This window comes from Argiope bruennichi, chromosome 4 (assembly GCF_947563725.1).
Source record: "Argiope bruennichi chromosome 4, qqArgBrue1.1, whole genome shotgun sequence".
Taxonomy (NCBI): domain Eukaryota; kingdom Metazoa; phylum Arthropoda; class Arachnida; order Araneae; family Araneidae; genus Argiope; species Argiope bruennichi.
Window position 1 is genome coordinate 143523292 of NC_079154.1, and position 17472 is coordinate 143540763.

A 17472-nucleotide genomic window follows, 5' to 3' on the forward strand; every position below is an offset into this window, starting at 1 on the left:
GACATGAGATTTTTATATATTAGATAATCTAGACTTTTTTAGCATTACGCCACAGTGGCGATAATTTCAAGAAAGCGTTGATTTCCTAGGTGTAGGGTGAATGTGGATAGGAACACCCTAATTACCCAGCGTTGTGAAATATACTTTACGACCTATTCTCATATCTACCAAATACACATAAAACATTTCATGAAAATCGGACGAGCCTTTTAGGAGGAGTACGAACACAAACACTGTGACATAAGATTTTTATATATTAGATAATCTACACGTTTTTAGCATTACGCCACAGGGGCGATAATTTCAAGAAAGCGTTGATTTCCTAGTTGTACGGTGAATGTGGATAGGAACACCCTAATTACCCAGCGTTGTGAAATATACCTTACGACCTTTTCCATACCTACCAATTACACATAAAACATTTCATGAAAATCGGTCGAGCCCTTTCGGAGGAGTACGAACACAAACACTGTGACATGAGATTTTTCTATATTAGATAATCTAGACTTTTTTAGCATTACGCCATAGTGGCGATGCTTTCAAGCAAGCGTTGATTTCCTCAGTGTACGGTGAATGTGGATAGGAACACCCTAATTACCTAGCATTTTGAAATATACTTTACGACCTTTTCTCATACCTACCAATTACACATAAAACATTTCATGAAAATCGGTCGAGCCCTTTCGGAGGAGTACGAACACAAACACTGTGACATGAGATTTTTCTATATTAGATAATCTAGACTTTTTTAGCATTACGCCATAGTGGCGATGCTTTCAAGCAAGCGTTGATTTCCTCAGTGTACGGTGAATGTGGATAGGAACACCCTAATTACCTAGCATTTTGAAATATACTTTACGACCTATTCTCACACCTACCAAATACACATAAAACATTTCATATAAATCGGTCCATCCCTTTCGAAGGAGTACGAACTCAAACACCAAACATGAGATATTTATATATTAGATAAGCTGGACTTTTTCAGCATTACGCCACCGTGGCGATGATTTGAAGCAAGCGTTGATTTCCTAGGTGTAGGGTGATTGTGGATATTAACACCCTAATTACCCAGCGTTGTGAAATATACTTTACGACCTATTCTCATATCTACCAAATAAAAATAAAACATTTCATGAAAATCGGTCGAGCTCTTTCGGAGGAGTACGAACACAAACACTGTGACATGAGATTTTTATATATTAGATAATCTAGGCTTTTTTAGCTTTACGCCATAGTTTCGATGATTTCAAGCAAGCGTTGATTTCCTGAGTGTACGGTAAATGTGGATAGGAACACCCTAATTACCTAGCGTTGTGAAATATACTTTGCGGCCTATTCTCATACCTACCAAATACACATAAAACATTTCATGGAAATCAGTCGAGCTCTTTCGGAGGAGTACGAACACAAACACCGTGGCATGAGATTTTTATATATTAGATAAGTTGGACTTTTTTAGCATTACGCCACAATTGCGAGGATTTCAAGAAAGCGTTGATTTATTTAGTGTACGGTGAATGTGGATAGGAACACATTAATTACCTAGCGTTGTGAAATATACTTTGCGGCCTATTCTCATACATACCAAATACACATAAAACATTTCATGGAAATCAGTCGAGCCCTTTCGGAGGAGTACGAACACAAACACCAAACATGAGATTTTTATATATTAGATAAGCTGGACTTCTTTAGCATTACGCCACAGTGGCGATGATTTCAAGCAAGCGGTGAATTCCTAGGTGTACGGTGAATGTGGATAGGAACATCCTAATTACCTAGCTTTATGAAATATACTTCACAAATTATTCTCATACCTACCAAATACACATAAAACATTTCATAAAAATCGGTCCATCCCTTTCGGAGGAGTACGAACACAAACACTGTGACAGGAGATTTTTATATATTAGATAATCTAGACTTTTTTAGCATTACGCCACAGTGGCGATGATTTCAAGCAAGCGTTGATTTCCTAGGTGTATGGTGAATGCGGATAGAAACACCCTAATTACCTAGCGTTGTGAAATATACTTTACGACTTATTCTCATAGCTACCAATTACACATAAAACATTTCATAAAAATCGGACGAGCTCTTTCGGAGGAGTACGAACACAAACACTGTGACATAAGATTTTTATATATTAGATAATCTAGACTTTTTTAGCACTACGCCACAGTGGCGATGATTTCAAGCAAGCGTTGATTTCCTAGGTGTACTGTGAATGCGGATAGAAACACCCTAATTACCTAGCGTTGTGAAATATACTTTACGACTTATTCTCATAGCTACCAATTACACATAAAACATTTCATGAAAATCGGACGAGCCCTTTCGGAGGAGTACGAACACAAACACTGTGACATGAGATTTTTATATATTAGATAATCTAGACTTTTTTAGCATTACGCCACAGGGGCGATAATTTCAAGAAAGCGTTGATTTCCTAGGTGTACGGTGAATGCGGATAGAAACACCCTAATTACCTAGCATTGTGAAATAAACTTTACGACCTATTCTCATAGCTAACAATTACACCTAAAAAATTTCATGAAAATCGGACGAGCTCTTTCGGAGGAGTACGAACACAAACACTGTGACATGAGATTTTTATTTATTAGATAATTTAGACTTTTTTAGCATTACGCCACAGTGGCGATAATTTCAAGAAAGTGTTGATTTCCTAGGCGTACGGTGAATGCAGATAGAAACACCCTAATTACCTAGCATTGTGAAATATACTTTACGACCTATTCTCATAGCTAAAAATTACACATAAAACATTTCATGAAAATAGGTCGAGCCCTTTAGGAGGAGTACGAACACAAACACTGTGAAATGAGATTTTTATATATTAGATAATCTAGACTTTTTTAGCATTACGCCACAGTGGCGATGATTTCAAGCAAGCGTTGATTTCCTAGGTGTACGGTGAATGCGGATAGAAACACCCTAATTACCTAGCGTTGTGAAATATACTTTACGACTTATTCTCATACCTACCAATTACACATAAAACATTTCATGAAAATCGGTCGAGCCCTTTCGGAGGAGTACGAACACAAACACTGTGACATGAAATTTTTATATATTAGATAATCTAGACTTTTTTAGCATTACGCCACAGTGGCGATGATTTCAAGCAAGCGTTGATTTCCTCAGTGCATGATGAAAGTGGATAGGAAAACCCTAATTGTGAAATATACTTTACGACCTATTCTCATACCAACCATTTACACAAAAAAAACATTTCATGAAAATCGGTCGAGCCTCTTTGAGGAGTTCGAACACAAACACCGTGAAATGAGATTTTAATATATTAGATAAGCTGGACTTTCTTAGCATTACGCCAAAGTGGCGATGATTTCAAACAAGCGTTGATTTCCTATGTGTACGGTGAATGTGGATAGGAACACCCTAATTACCTAGCGTTGTGAAATATACTTTACGATCTATTCTCATACCTACCAAATAAACATAAAACATTTCATGAAAATCTTTCGAGCCATTTCAGAGCAGTACGAACACAAACACTGTGACATGACATTTTTTATATTAGATAATCTAGACTTTTTTAGCATTACGTAAAGTGGCGATGATTTCAAGCAAGCGTTGATTTCCTATGTGTACGGTGAATGTGGATAGGAACACCCTAATTACCTAGCGTTGTGAAATATACTTTACGATCTATTCTCATACCTACCAAATACACATAAAACATTTCATGAAAATCGGTCGAGTCCTTTCGGAGGAGTACGAACACAAACACCGTGACATGAGATTTTTATATATTAGATAAGCTGGACTTTTTTAGCATTACGCCACAGTGGCGATGATTTCAAGCAAGCGTTGATTTCCTATGTGTACGGTGAATGTGGATAGGAACACCCTAATTACCTAGCTTTGTAAAATATACTTTACGACCTATTCTCACACCTACCAAATACGCATAAAACATTTCTTGAAAATCGGTCGAGTCCTTTCGAAGGAGTACGAACACAAACACCGTGACATGAGATTTTTATATATTAGATAATCTGGACTTTTTTAGCATTACGCCAAAGTGGCGATGATTTCAAACAAGCCCTGATTTCCTCAGTGTACGGTGAATGTGGATAGAAACATCCTAATTAACTAGCGTTGTGAAATATACTTTACGACCTATTCTCATACCTACCAAATACACATAAAGCATTTCCTGAAAATCGGTCGAGTCCTTTCGGAGGAGTACGAAAGCAAACACTGTGACATGACATTTTTGTATATTAGATAATCTAGACTTTTTTAGCATTACGCCACCTTGGCGATGATTTCAAGCAAGCGTTGATTTCCTCAGTGTATGGTGAATTGATAGAAACATCCTAATTACCTAGCGTTGTAAAATATACTTTACGATCTATTCTCATACCTACCAAATACACATAAAACATTTCATGAAAATCGGTCGAGTCCTTTCGGAGGAGTACGAACACAAACCCCGTGACGTGAGATTTTTATATATTAGATAATCTGGACTTTTTTAGCATTACGCCACAGTGGCGATGATTTAAAGAAAGCGTTGATTTCCTATGTGTACGGTGAATGTGGATAGGAACACCCTAATTACCTAGCGTTGTGAAATATACTTTACGATCTATTCTCATACCTACCAAATACACATAAAACATTTCATGAAAATCGGTCGAGTCCTTTCGGAGGAGTACGAACACAAACACCGTGACATAAGAGTTTTATATATTAGATAAGCTGGACTTTTTTAGCATTACGCCACAGTGGCGATGATTACAAGCAAGCGTTGATTTCCGGTGTGTACGGTGAATGTGGATAGGAACACCCTAATTACCTAGCGTTGTAAAATATACTTTACGACCTATTCTCATACCTACCAAATACGCATAAAACATTTCATGAAAATCGGTCGAGTCCTTTCGAAGGAGTACGAACACAAACACCGTGACATGAGATTTTTATATATTAGATAATCTGGACTTTTTTAGCATTACGCCACAGTGGCGATGATTTAAAGAAAGCGTTGATTTCCTAGGTGTACGGTGAATGTGGATAGGAACACCCTAATTACCTAGCGTTGTGAAATATACTTTACGACCTATTCTCCTACCTACCAAATACACATAAAACATTTCATGAAAATCGGTCGAGCCTCTTTGAGGAGTTCGAACACAAACATCGTGAAATGAGATTTTAATATATTAGATAAGCTGGACTTTCTTAGCATTACGCCAAAGTGGCGATGATTTCCAACAAGCCCTGATTTCCTCAGTGTACTGTGAATTTGGATAGAAACATCCTAATTAACTAGCGTTGTGAAATATACTTTACGACCTATTATCATAACTACCAAATAAACATAAAATATTTCATGAAAATCGGTCGAGCCCTCTCGGAGGAGTACGAACACAAACACTGTGACATGAGATTTTTGTATATTAGATAATATAGACTTTTTTAGCATTACGCCACCTTGGCGATGATTTCAAGCAAGCGTTGATTTCCTCAGTGCATGATGAAAGTGGATAGGAACACCCTAATTGTGAAATATACTTTACGACCTATTCTCATACCTACCAAATACACATAAAGCATTTCCTGAAAATCGGTCGAGTCCTTTCGGAGGAGTACGAACACAAACACTGTGACATGACATTTTTGTATATTAGATAATCTAGACTTTTTTAGCATTACGCCACAGTGGCGATGATTTCAAGCAAGCGTTGATTTCCTCAGTGTATGGTGAATGGGGATAGAAACATCCTAATTACCTAGCGTTGAGAAATATACTTTACGATCTATTCTCATACCTACAAAATACACATAAAACATTTCATGAAAATCGGTCGAGTCCTTTCGGAGGAGTACGAACACAAACACCGTGACATGAGATTTTTATATATTAGATAAGCTGGACTTTTTTAGCATTACGCCACAGTTTCGATGATTTCAAGCACGCGTTGCTTTCCTATGTGTACGGCGAATGTGGATAGGAACACCCTAATTACCTAGCGTTGTGAAATATACTTTACGACCTATTCTCATACCTACCAAATACACATAAAACATTTCATGAAAATCTTTCGAGCCATTTCAGTGCAGTACGAACACAAACACTGTGACATGACATTTTTTATATTAGATAATCTAGACTTTTTTAGCATTACGTAAAGTGGCGATGATTTCAAGCAAGCGTTGATTTCCTATGTGTACGGTGAATGTGGATAGGAACACCCTAATTACCTAGCGTTGTGAAATATACTTTACGACCTATTCTCATATCTACCAAATACACATAAAACATTTCATGAAAATCGGTCGAGCTCTTTCGGAGGAGTACGAACACAAACACTGTGACATGAGATTTTTATATATTAGATAATCTAGGCTTTTTTAGCTTTACGCCATAGTTTCGATGATTTCAAGCAAGCGTTGATTTCCTGAGTGTACGGTAAATGTGGATAGGAACACCCTAATTACCTAGCGTTGTGAAATATACTTTGCGGCCTATTCTCATACATACCAAATACACATAAAACATTTCATGGAAATCAGTCGAGCCCTTTCGGAGGAGTACGAACACAAACACCAAACATGAGATTTTTATATATTAGATAAGCTGGACTTCTTTAGCATTACGCCACAGTGGCGATGATTTCAAGCAAGCGGTGAATTCCTAGGTGTACGGTGAATGTGGATAGGAACATCCTAATTACCTAGCTTTATGAAATATACTTCACAAATTATTCTCATACCTACCAAATACACATAAAACATTTCATAAAAATCGGTCCATCCCTTTCGGAGGAGTACGAACACAAACACTGTGACATGAGATTTTTATATATTAGATAATCTAGACTTTTTTAGCATTACGCCACAGTGGCGATAATTTCAAGAAAGCGTTGATTTCCTAGGTGTAGGGTGAATGTGGATAGGAACACCCTAATTACCCAGCGTTGTGAAATATACTTTACGACCTATTCTCATATCTACCAAATACACATAAAACATTTCATGAAAATCGGACGAGCCTTTTAGGAGGAGTACGAACACAAACACTGTGACATAAGATTTTTATATATTAGATAATCTACACGTTTTTAGCATTACGCCACAGGGGCGATAATTTCAAGAAAGCGTTGATTTCCTAGTTGTACGGTGAATGCGGATAGAAACCCCCTAATTACCTAGTGTTGTGAAATATACTTTAGGACTTATTCTCATAGCTACCAATTACACATAAAACATTTCATGAAAATCGGACGAGCCCTTTCGAAGGAGTACGAACACAAACACTGTGACATGAGATTTTTATATATTAGATAATCTAGACTTTTTTAGCATTACGCCACAGTGGCGATAATTTCAAGAAAGCGTTGATTTCCTAGGTGTAGGGTGAATGTGGATAGGAACACCCTAATTACCCAGCGTTGTGAAATATACTTTACGACCTATTCTCATATCTACCAAATACACATAAAACATTTCATGAAAATCGGTCGAGCCCTTTCGGAGGAGTACGAACACAAACACTGTGACATGAAATTTTTATATATTAGATAATCTAGACTTTTTTAGCATTACGCCACAGTGGCGATAATTTCAAGAAAGCGTTGATTTCCTAGGTGTACGATGAATGTGGATAGGAACACCCTAATTACCCAGCGTTGTGAAATATACTTTACGACCTTTTCTCATACCTACCAATTACACATAAAACATTTCATGAAAATCGGTCGAGCCCTTTCGGAGGAGTACGAACACAAACACTGTGACATGAGATTTTTCTATATTAGATAATCTAGACTTTTTTAGCATTACGCCATAGTGGCGATGCTTTCAAGCAAGCGTTGATTTCCTCAGTGTACGGTGAATGTGGATAGGAACACCCTAATTACCTAGCATTTTGAAATATACTTTACGACCTTTTCTCATACCTACCAATTACACATAAAACATTTCATGAAAATCGGTCGAGCCCTTTCGGAGGAGTACGAACACAAACACTGTGACATGAGATTTTTCTATATTAGATAATCTAGACTTTTTTAGCATTACGCCATAGTGGCGATGCTTTCAAGCAAGCGTTGATTTCCTCAGTGTACGGTGAATGTGGATAGGAACACCCTAATTACCTAGCATTTTGAAATATACTTTACGACCTATTCTCACACCTACCAAATACACATAAAACATTTCATATAAATCGGTCCATCCCTTTCGAAGGAGTACGAACTCAAACACCAAACATGAGATATTTATATATTAGATAAGCTGGACTTTTTCAGCATTACGCCACCGTGGCGATGATTTGAAGCAAGCGTTGATTTCCTAGGTGTAGGGTGATTGTGGATAGGAACACCCTAATTACCCAGCGTTGTGAAATATACTTTACGACCTATTCTCATATCTACCAAATAAAAATAAAACATTTCATGAAAATCGGTCGAGCTCTTTCGGAGGAGTACGAACACAAACACTGTGACATGAGATTTTTATATATTAGATAATCAAGGCTTTTTTAGCTTTACGCCATAGTTTCGATGATTTCAAGCAAGCGTTGATTTCCTGAGTGTACGGTAAATGTGGATAGGAACACCCTAATTACCTAGCGTTGTGAAATATACTTTGCGGCCTATTCTCATACCTACCAAATACACATAAAACATTTCATGGAAATCAGTCGAGCTCTTTCGGAGGAGTACGAACACAAACTCCGTGGCATGAGATTTTTATATATTAGATAAGTTGGACTTTTTTAGCATTACGCCACAATTGCGAGGATTTCAAGAAAGCGTTGATTTATTTAGTGTACGGTGAATGTGGATAGGAACACATTAATTACCTAGCGTTGTGAAATATACTTTGCGGCCTATTCTCATACATACCAAATACACATAAAACATTTCATGGAAATCAGTCGAGCCCTTTCGGAGGAGTACGAACACAAACACCAAACATGAGATTTTTATATATTAGATAAGCTGGACTTCTTTAGCATTACGCCACAGTGGCGATTATTTCAAGCAAGCGGTGAATTCCTAGGTGTACGGTGAATGTGGATAGGAACATCCTAATTACCTAGCTTTATGAAATATACTTCACAAATTATTCTCATACCTACCAAATACACATAAAACATTTCATAAAAATCGGTCCATCCCTTTCGGAGGAGTACGAACACAAACACTGTGACAGGAGATTTTTATATATTAGATAATCTAGACTTTTTTAGCATTACGCCACAGTGGCGATGATTTCAAGCAAGCGTTGATTTCCTAGGTGTACGGTGAATGCGGATAGAAACACCCTAATTACCTAGCGTTGTGAAATATACTTTACGACTTATTCTCATAGCTACCAATTACACATAAAACATTTCATAAAAATCGGACGAGCTCTTTCGGAGGAGTACGAACACAAACACTGTGACATAAGATTTTTATATATTAGATAATCTAGACTTTTTTAGCACTACGCCACAGTGGCGATGATTTCAAGCAAGCGTTGATTTCCTAGGTGTACGGTGAATGCGAATAGAAACACCCTAATTACCTAGCGTTGTGAAATATACTTTACGACTTATTCTCATAGCTACCAATTACACATAAAACATTTCATGAAAATCGGACGAGCCCTTTCGGAGGAGTACGAACACAAACACTGTGACATGAGATTTTTATATATTAGATAATCTAGACTTTTTTAGCATTACGCCACAGGGGCGATAATTTCAAGAAAGCGTTGATTTCCTAGGTGTACGGTGAATGCGGATAGAAACACCCTAATTACCTAGCATTGTGAAATAAACTTTACGACCTATTCTCATAGCTAACAATTACACATAAAAAATTTCATGAAAATCGGACGAGCTCTTTCGGAGGAGTACGAACACAAACACTGTGACATGAGATTTTTATTTATTAGATAATTTAGACTTTTTTAGCATTACGCCACAGGGGCGATAATTTCAAGAAAGCGTTGATTTCCTAGGTGTACGGTGAATGCGGATAGAAACACCCTAATTACCTAGCATTGTGAAATAAACTTTAAGACCTATTCTCATAGCTAACAATTACACATAAAAAATTTCATGAAAATCGGACGAGCTCTTTCGGAGGAGTACGAACACAAACACTGTGACATGAGATTTTTATTTATTAGATAATTTAGACTTTTTTAGCATTACGCCACAGTGGCGATAATTTCAAGAAAGCGTTGATTTCCTAGGCGTACGGTGAATGCAGATAGAAACACCCTAATTAATTAGCATTGTGAAATATACTTTACGACCTATTCTCATAGCTAAAAATTACACATAAAACATTTCATGAAAATCGGTCGAGCCCTTTAGGAGGAGTACGAACACAAACACTGTGAAATGAGATTTTTATATATTAGATAATCTAGACTTTTTTAGCATTACGCCACAGTGGCGATGATTTCAAGCAAGCGTTGATTTCCTAGGTGTACGGTGAATGCGGATAGAAACACCCTAATTACCTAGCGTTGTGAAATATACTTTACGACTTATTCTCATACCTACCAATTACACATAAAACATTTCATGAAAATCGGTCGAGCCCTTTCGGAGGAGTACGAACACAAACACTGTGACATGAAATTTTTATATATTAGATAATCTAGACTTTTTTAGCATTACGCCACAGTGGCGATGATTTCAAGCAAGCGTTGATTTCCTCAGTGCATGATGAAAGTGGATAGGAAAACCCTAATTGTGAAATATACTTTACGACCTATTCTCATACCTACCAAATACACATAAAGCATTTCCTGAAAATCGGTCGAGTCCTTTCGGAGGAGTACGAACACAAACACCGTGACATGAGATTTTTATATGTTAGATAAGCTGGACTTTTTTAGCATTACGCCACAGAGGCGATGATTTCAAGCAAGCGTTGATTTCCTTAGTGTACGGTGAATGTGGATAGGAACACCCTAATTACCTAGCAATGTGAAATATACAATACGACCTATTCTCATACCTACCAAATACACATAAAACATTTCATGAAAATCGGTCGAGTCCTTTCGGAGGAGTACGAACACAAACACCGTGACATAAGATTTTTATATATTAGATAAGCTGGACTTTTTTAGCATTACGCCACAGTGGCGATGATTACAAGCAAGCGTTGATTTCCTGTGTGTACGGTGAATGTGGATAGGAACACCCTAATTACCCAGCGTTGTGAAATATACTTTACGACCTATTCTCCTACCTACCAAATACACATAAAACATTTCATGAAAATCGGTCGAGCCTCTTTGAGGAGTTCGAACACAAACATCGTGAAATGAGATTTTAATATATTAGATAAGCTGGACTTTCTTAGCATTACGCCAAAGTGGCGATGATTTCAAACAAGCCCTGATTTCCTCAGTTTACTGTGAATGTGGATAGAAACATCCTAATTAACTAGCGTTGTGAAATATACTTTACGACCTATTATCATAACTACCAAATAAACATAAAATATTTCATGAAAATCGGTCGAGCCCTCTCGGAGGAGTACGAACACAAACACTGTGACATGAGATTTTTGTATATTAGATAATATAGACTTTTTTAGCATTACGCCACCTTGGCGATGATTTCAAGCAAGCGTTGATTTCCTCAGTGCATGATGAAAGTGGATAGGAACACCCTAATTGTGAAATATACTTTATGACCTATTCTCATACCTACCAAATACACATAAAGCATTTCCTGAAAATCGGTCGAGTCCTTTCGGAGGAGTACGAACACAAACACTGTGACATGACATTTTTGTATATTAGATAATCTAGACTTTTTTAGCATTACGCCACAGTGGCGATGATTTCAAGCAAGCGTTGATTTCCTCAGTGTATGGTGAATGGGGATAGAAACATCCTAATTACCTAGCGTTGAGAAATATACTTTACGATCTATTCTCATACCTACAAAATACACATAAAACATTTCATGAAAATCGGTCGAGTCCTTTCGGAGGAGTACGAACACAAACACCGTGACATGAGATTTTTATATATTAGATAAGCTGGACTTTTTTAGCATTACGCCACAGTTTCGATGATTTCAAGCACGCGTTGCTTTCCTATGTGTACGGCGAATGTGGATAGGAACACCCTAATTACCTAGCGTTGTGAAATATACTTTACGACCTATTCTCATACCTACCAAATACACATAAAACATTTTATGAAAATCGGTCGAGCTCTTTCGGAGGAGTACGAACACAAACACTGTGACATGAGATTTTTATATATTAGATAATCTAGACTTTTTTAGCATTACGCCAAAGTGGCGATAATTTCAAGCAAGCGTTGATTTCCTCAGTGTACGGTAAATGTGGATAGGAACACCCTAATTTCCTAGCATTGTGAAATATACTTTACGACCTATTCTCATACCTACCAAATACACATAAAACATTTCATGAAAATCGGTTGATTCTTTTCGGAGGAGTACGAACACAAACACTGTGACATGAGATTTTTATATATTAGATAAGCTGGACTTTTTTAGCATTACGCCACAGTGGCAATGATTTCAAGCAAGCGTTGATTTCCTCAGTGTAAGGTGAATGTGGACAGGAACATCCTAATTACCTAGCGTTGTGAAATATACTTTATGACCTATTCTCATATCTACCAAATACACATAAAACATTTCATGAAAATCGGTTGAGCCCTTTCGGAGGAGTACGAACACAAACACCGTGACATGAGATTTTTATATATTAGATAAGCTGGACTTTTTTAGCATTACACCACATTGGCGATTATTTCAAGCAAGCGTTGATTTCATATAAAATTCCGACGAGAATCGGACTGCAAGCTAAACCTGGACTTATCGGAAAACATCACACATGCCCACTGTTGCCGTATCTACAATGCATGCTCTCTAGTTCTGGCTAACCGCAGGCGACAGTGAGTTGCATTAAGCGGAACACATCTGACAGGCCTACGAGCATATAGACCAATCTGCCCTAAACGTCTGTACACGATCTACCTTGAAACTGCCGTACCAGTGGCTGAAGAGAGCTGACGAGACAGGTCTGATGCTGTGCTCCGTATGTTTCATTTGGCAGTAACTGTCTAATACCAGTCCTCATTCGGCGTTGTAACTCGGGGGCTACCTGTTCTGTAACGTCTACTCATATTACCATCGTCTTTGAATCGTTGCCAAAGCCTGGAGATGACACTCTGGGCGATTCCAAGTTCCTCGGATACTTCCAGCTCTGTATTCCCACATTCCAGACGGCCAATAATTCTATCATGTAAAAAATCATCCAAATGCTTCCTTTGTGTCATAACTATGCGGTTATTGCACTGAAAAGCTTATAAAGCGCTTGCGAACAATTTTTTTTTTTTTTTTTTTGCCTCTATTTCTTATACATCACTCTCTTACACTCTCGTCATTGTGACGCACTATCCGTGTCATCTGGTGCCTTCCTTCAATTTACATATGATTTAAGAAGATGTGCGTAGTCACTTTAACAGTGATATATGTATTTTAGAGTTCGATTTCGATAGAGTTCGACTCTGAATGGGAAAAAAATCTCAACACCAAGAAGCACTTGTGCTAAATAAACAAAATTTGGTATGCATATTTATACATCTGAAAGATGATACCGATTCAAATTTCGCGCTGGTGCATAAGCATAGCTCTAGTAGCGCCACTCAGAATTTACATATCAGTTTGCTTTAAATACGTGCTGTAAAGTTCGTGAGCATGATTTATCTTTGAAATCTGACGTACTGAGTTGGTGTTAGCCAAAAATGACTTTAAGAAGACGAAGAAGCCATTATCAACAACTCTCCGAGTTTAAACGAGGTCGTGTAATAGGGCTACGAGAAGGTGGATTTTCTTCCCGCGATATTGCAGAAAGACTTGGCCGTATCCATTGTGAATGGCTGTTGGGAGCAGTAGTCAAGGGATGGTACTGTCTTAAGAAGACCTGGTTCTGGGCTACCAAGTGGCACTTATTTAGAGGGAAGATCATATTCCGCATATGGTTGTGGCGCATTGTACTGCATCTGCGGCAGAAGTTCGAGCTGCAGTTAGCACCACAAGACATAACGAACTGTTAGAAATCGGTAACTTAAAGGACAGCTCCGAGCTAGGCTCCCTGTAGCGTGCATTCCACTGACTCTAAGCCATTGTCGTTTGCGACACCAGTGGTGTCAAGCCAGAGCTCATTGGAGGACGGAGTGGAGATCCGTTATGTTTTCTGATGGAAACATGTTCTGCCTTGGCGCCAGTGATGGTCGTGTGTTGGTCAGGAGGAGGGCAGGGGAACACTATAATCAAACTGTCTGCAACCTAGACACACTGGACTTATACTTGGAGTCATGGTCTGGGGATCAATTTCCTATGACAGTAGGAGCCCTCTCGTGGTTATCCCAAGCACACTGACTGAAAATTTGTACGTCAGTCTGGTAATTCAATTTGTTGAGCTGCCATTCATGAACAGCATTCAAGAGAGAGTTTTCCAACTGGATAACGCTCACACTCATACCGCTATTGTAATTCAACATGCTCTACAGAGTGTCTACATGTTACCTTGGCCTGCAAGATCACCATATCTGTCACCAATTGAGCACGTTTAGGATATCATTGAACGACAACTCCAGCATCATCCGCAGCCAGCATTGACCGTCCCACTATTGACAGAACAAGTACAACAATCATAGAATTCCGTACTACAAAGCGACATTTGGCACCTGTATGATACAATGCATGAATTTTTGCAGGCTTGCATTCAAAATTCTGGAGGGTACACCGGTTATGAATGTAACAACATTTCACATTTGAAAGGCCTTTTCTTGAGCTTAAATTAACCCGTGATCTTGAAACTTTAATCAATTACACATGCCAACTAGACAAATACATTATTAAAATTTCATTACTCTACAATAATTTTTTCTTGGTGTTGTAATTGTTTTTTCCGTCAGTGTATATCACAAGAAACAGAATATTTCAATGCAATAAATGACATCCATACAATATTCTTGGTGCCCATGGATTATTATACGGACAGCTACATGATCGATGTCTAAAATTTTACAATTGGGCCTTACCATAAACAAAATCAAACCTTTCTCTTCAGAGAAATGTCATTTGGACAAACAAATGTTGTTTTATTTGAGATAGATACCTTTAACACTATCACTTTTAGAGAAGTAAAATTCCATTTTCTCCACAAGATGCTCATCAACAATGGCGATTTTCTATAAATGTGTTAAAAACTCTTTGGTTCATTCTATCTTGTCCTACAGTACGTCGAATAGCCACCTTCAGGCATTACATCTGTATTATATCATGAATTAGATTTGGCAGTACACGTTCTGTAGACCTTAGTCGATTATTTTTTTGAATCTTTAAGTCACAAGAGGTAAATTCGGTCGCATATGATTATTTATTGCTAAAAGAATGCAACTTTATATCAATGCCGTAAGTGCTGGCACTTCTGTTAATGTATTACCGAATCGGTTTTTTTTGTTTGTTTAAATTTAATGAAAGTTTAATAAATGCATTATTAGTGTAGAAAAGAAGACAATAAATTTAACTTATAACATTTCAGATTTTACAGATAGAAGCATTAAACTTTGAATTTTTATAGATGAGTGTAAAAAAATTGTTTATTAATACTTCTTTGCCTTGATTTCAGCATAAAATTTTCATTCTTGTAGTTTTTCATTTCCCTATAGAGAAGCCAAATAATTTTCATACATTGGAATACTTTATTTGATGAAACTTTGCTATGGAAATATATGTCTAGTTGAAATAGTTAAGGAAATAAACACCTGTTCTATTTTTTGGAATAGGCGCTCGATTACACATTAATTTAATTTTTTTGAACATGTAAGTAAGTATTGTGCACAACAAAACTATTTGCAAAGTTGCAAAAAATTATAATATCTTCGAAAAAGGTATGCCTAAATTATTTTCTTTTTTGCCAATTTTTGGTTCTTACCCTGGATGCCTTTATGGACTAATTGTATTATAAAAAGTATGCCACACATATTCTTCGTCAGCCTTTCAGGAGAAATTTGAAAGAAAAAAAAAGTGTAAATCTGAATGAGACCAAATATTTTTGTAATGTACAAACTTTTTATTTTGGCGCAAATGCAGAAGATTCATCTCCTGTTTAATTCTAAAAGTCGGTATTTTAATATCAAGCTTCAACCATCCCCCACTACTTTAATCTGGTCCCAAACTTTCATATATTGAGATCCATTTTTTCGAAACCAAATCTATAGCGATCCATTTCATCCTCGGCATAGTGAATGTTTTTCAACACATATTCTTTTCGAAAGAGTTTTTATAAACTAAAAGAAAAATTTTGTAAAAAAAAAAAAAAAAAAAACAACTATCATTAAATTTAATAAATGTCTATACAAATTGTTGTTACTTTTTAATAAATCTCAGCTTGGTTTTTGAAGACAGCACATATATTAGACATAGAAAACGAAAAGAAACGAACACAGGTATTGACAATTACGCACACAGCATCATTTTAAGCAGTTCGCGAGAGGAATGCATTGGAATGAAGCGCCAGAAGCGTAATCACACAGACAATCCTACACGAGAAAAATTGTCCGCTCGCTTCATCCCAAAACACCCCTCCTGCGAGTGACATTTTTCGAGCATTTATAAAAATTAAATACACACAACAATACAAAAAATTATACAGACAAAAATTAAAGAATTAACGAAATATTTTTCAGAGAATATTTTAGCTTTTCTTCACTTACAGCTTTTGTAAGAAAATCTGCAATCAAACATTCTGTTTGAACATATTCTAATTTAATTACATTGTCTACCAACAAATCTTTCACAAAATGAAAACGTAAGTTCATATGTCTTGATTTATTTGAAGACCTGGTGCACTTAATTCACTGAATTGGTGCTTGACTATCTGAGTTTAACGTTACAGCATTATTTATAAATTATTTACAGTTTAACTCAATAAGTTTACAGTCCAAATAATGTCTTTACACATTTCAGAAATAGCAAATAACTCATCTTCACATGTTGACAGACTGACACTTTTGTGTTTATGACATTTCCATGAAATTAATGAATTACCTAATTTAATTACACCACCAGAAAATGATCTGCCATTTTCTGCATTCCCCCAAGTAGAATCAGAACTTGCATTAAGAAAACCAAACTTGCTGTCATAAAACAATTTTTTATCTTTTAAACCCATTAGATATCTTAGTACTCTTTTACCCATATTATAGTGCTATTTTTCTGGTATATGATTAAATTGTGACAAATATGTTGTTACAAATTATAAATCAGGCCGCATTCTATTAGCTAAATATAAAAGTTTACCAATTAATTCTTGATACTCGTAATGTCAACCAATTCATTTTGTGGAAGGGAAACTCTTATCTTCTCCTTTTGCAATTGGAGTTTTAACACTTTTATATTTT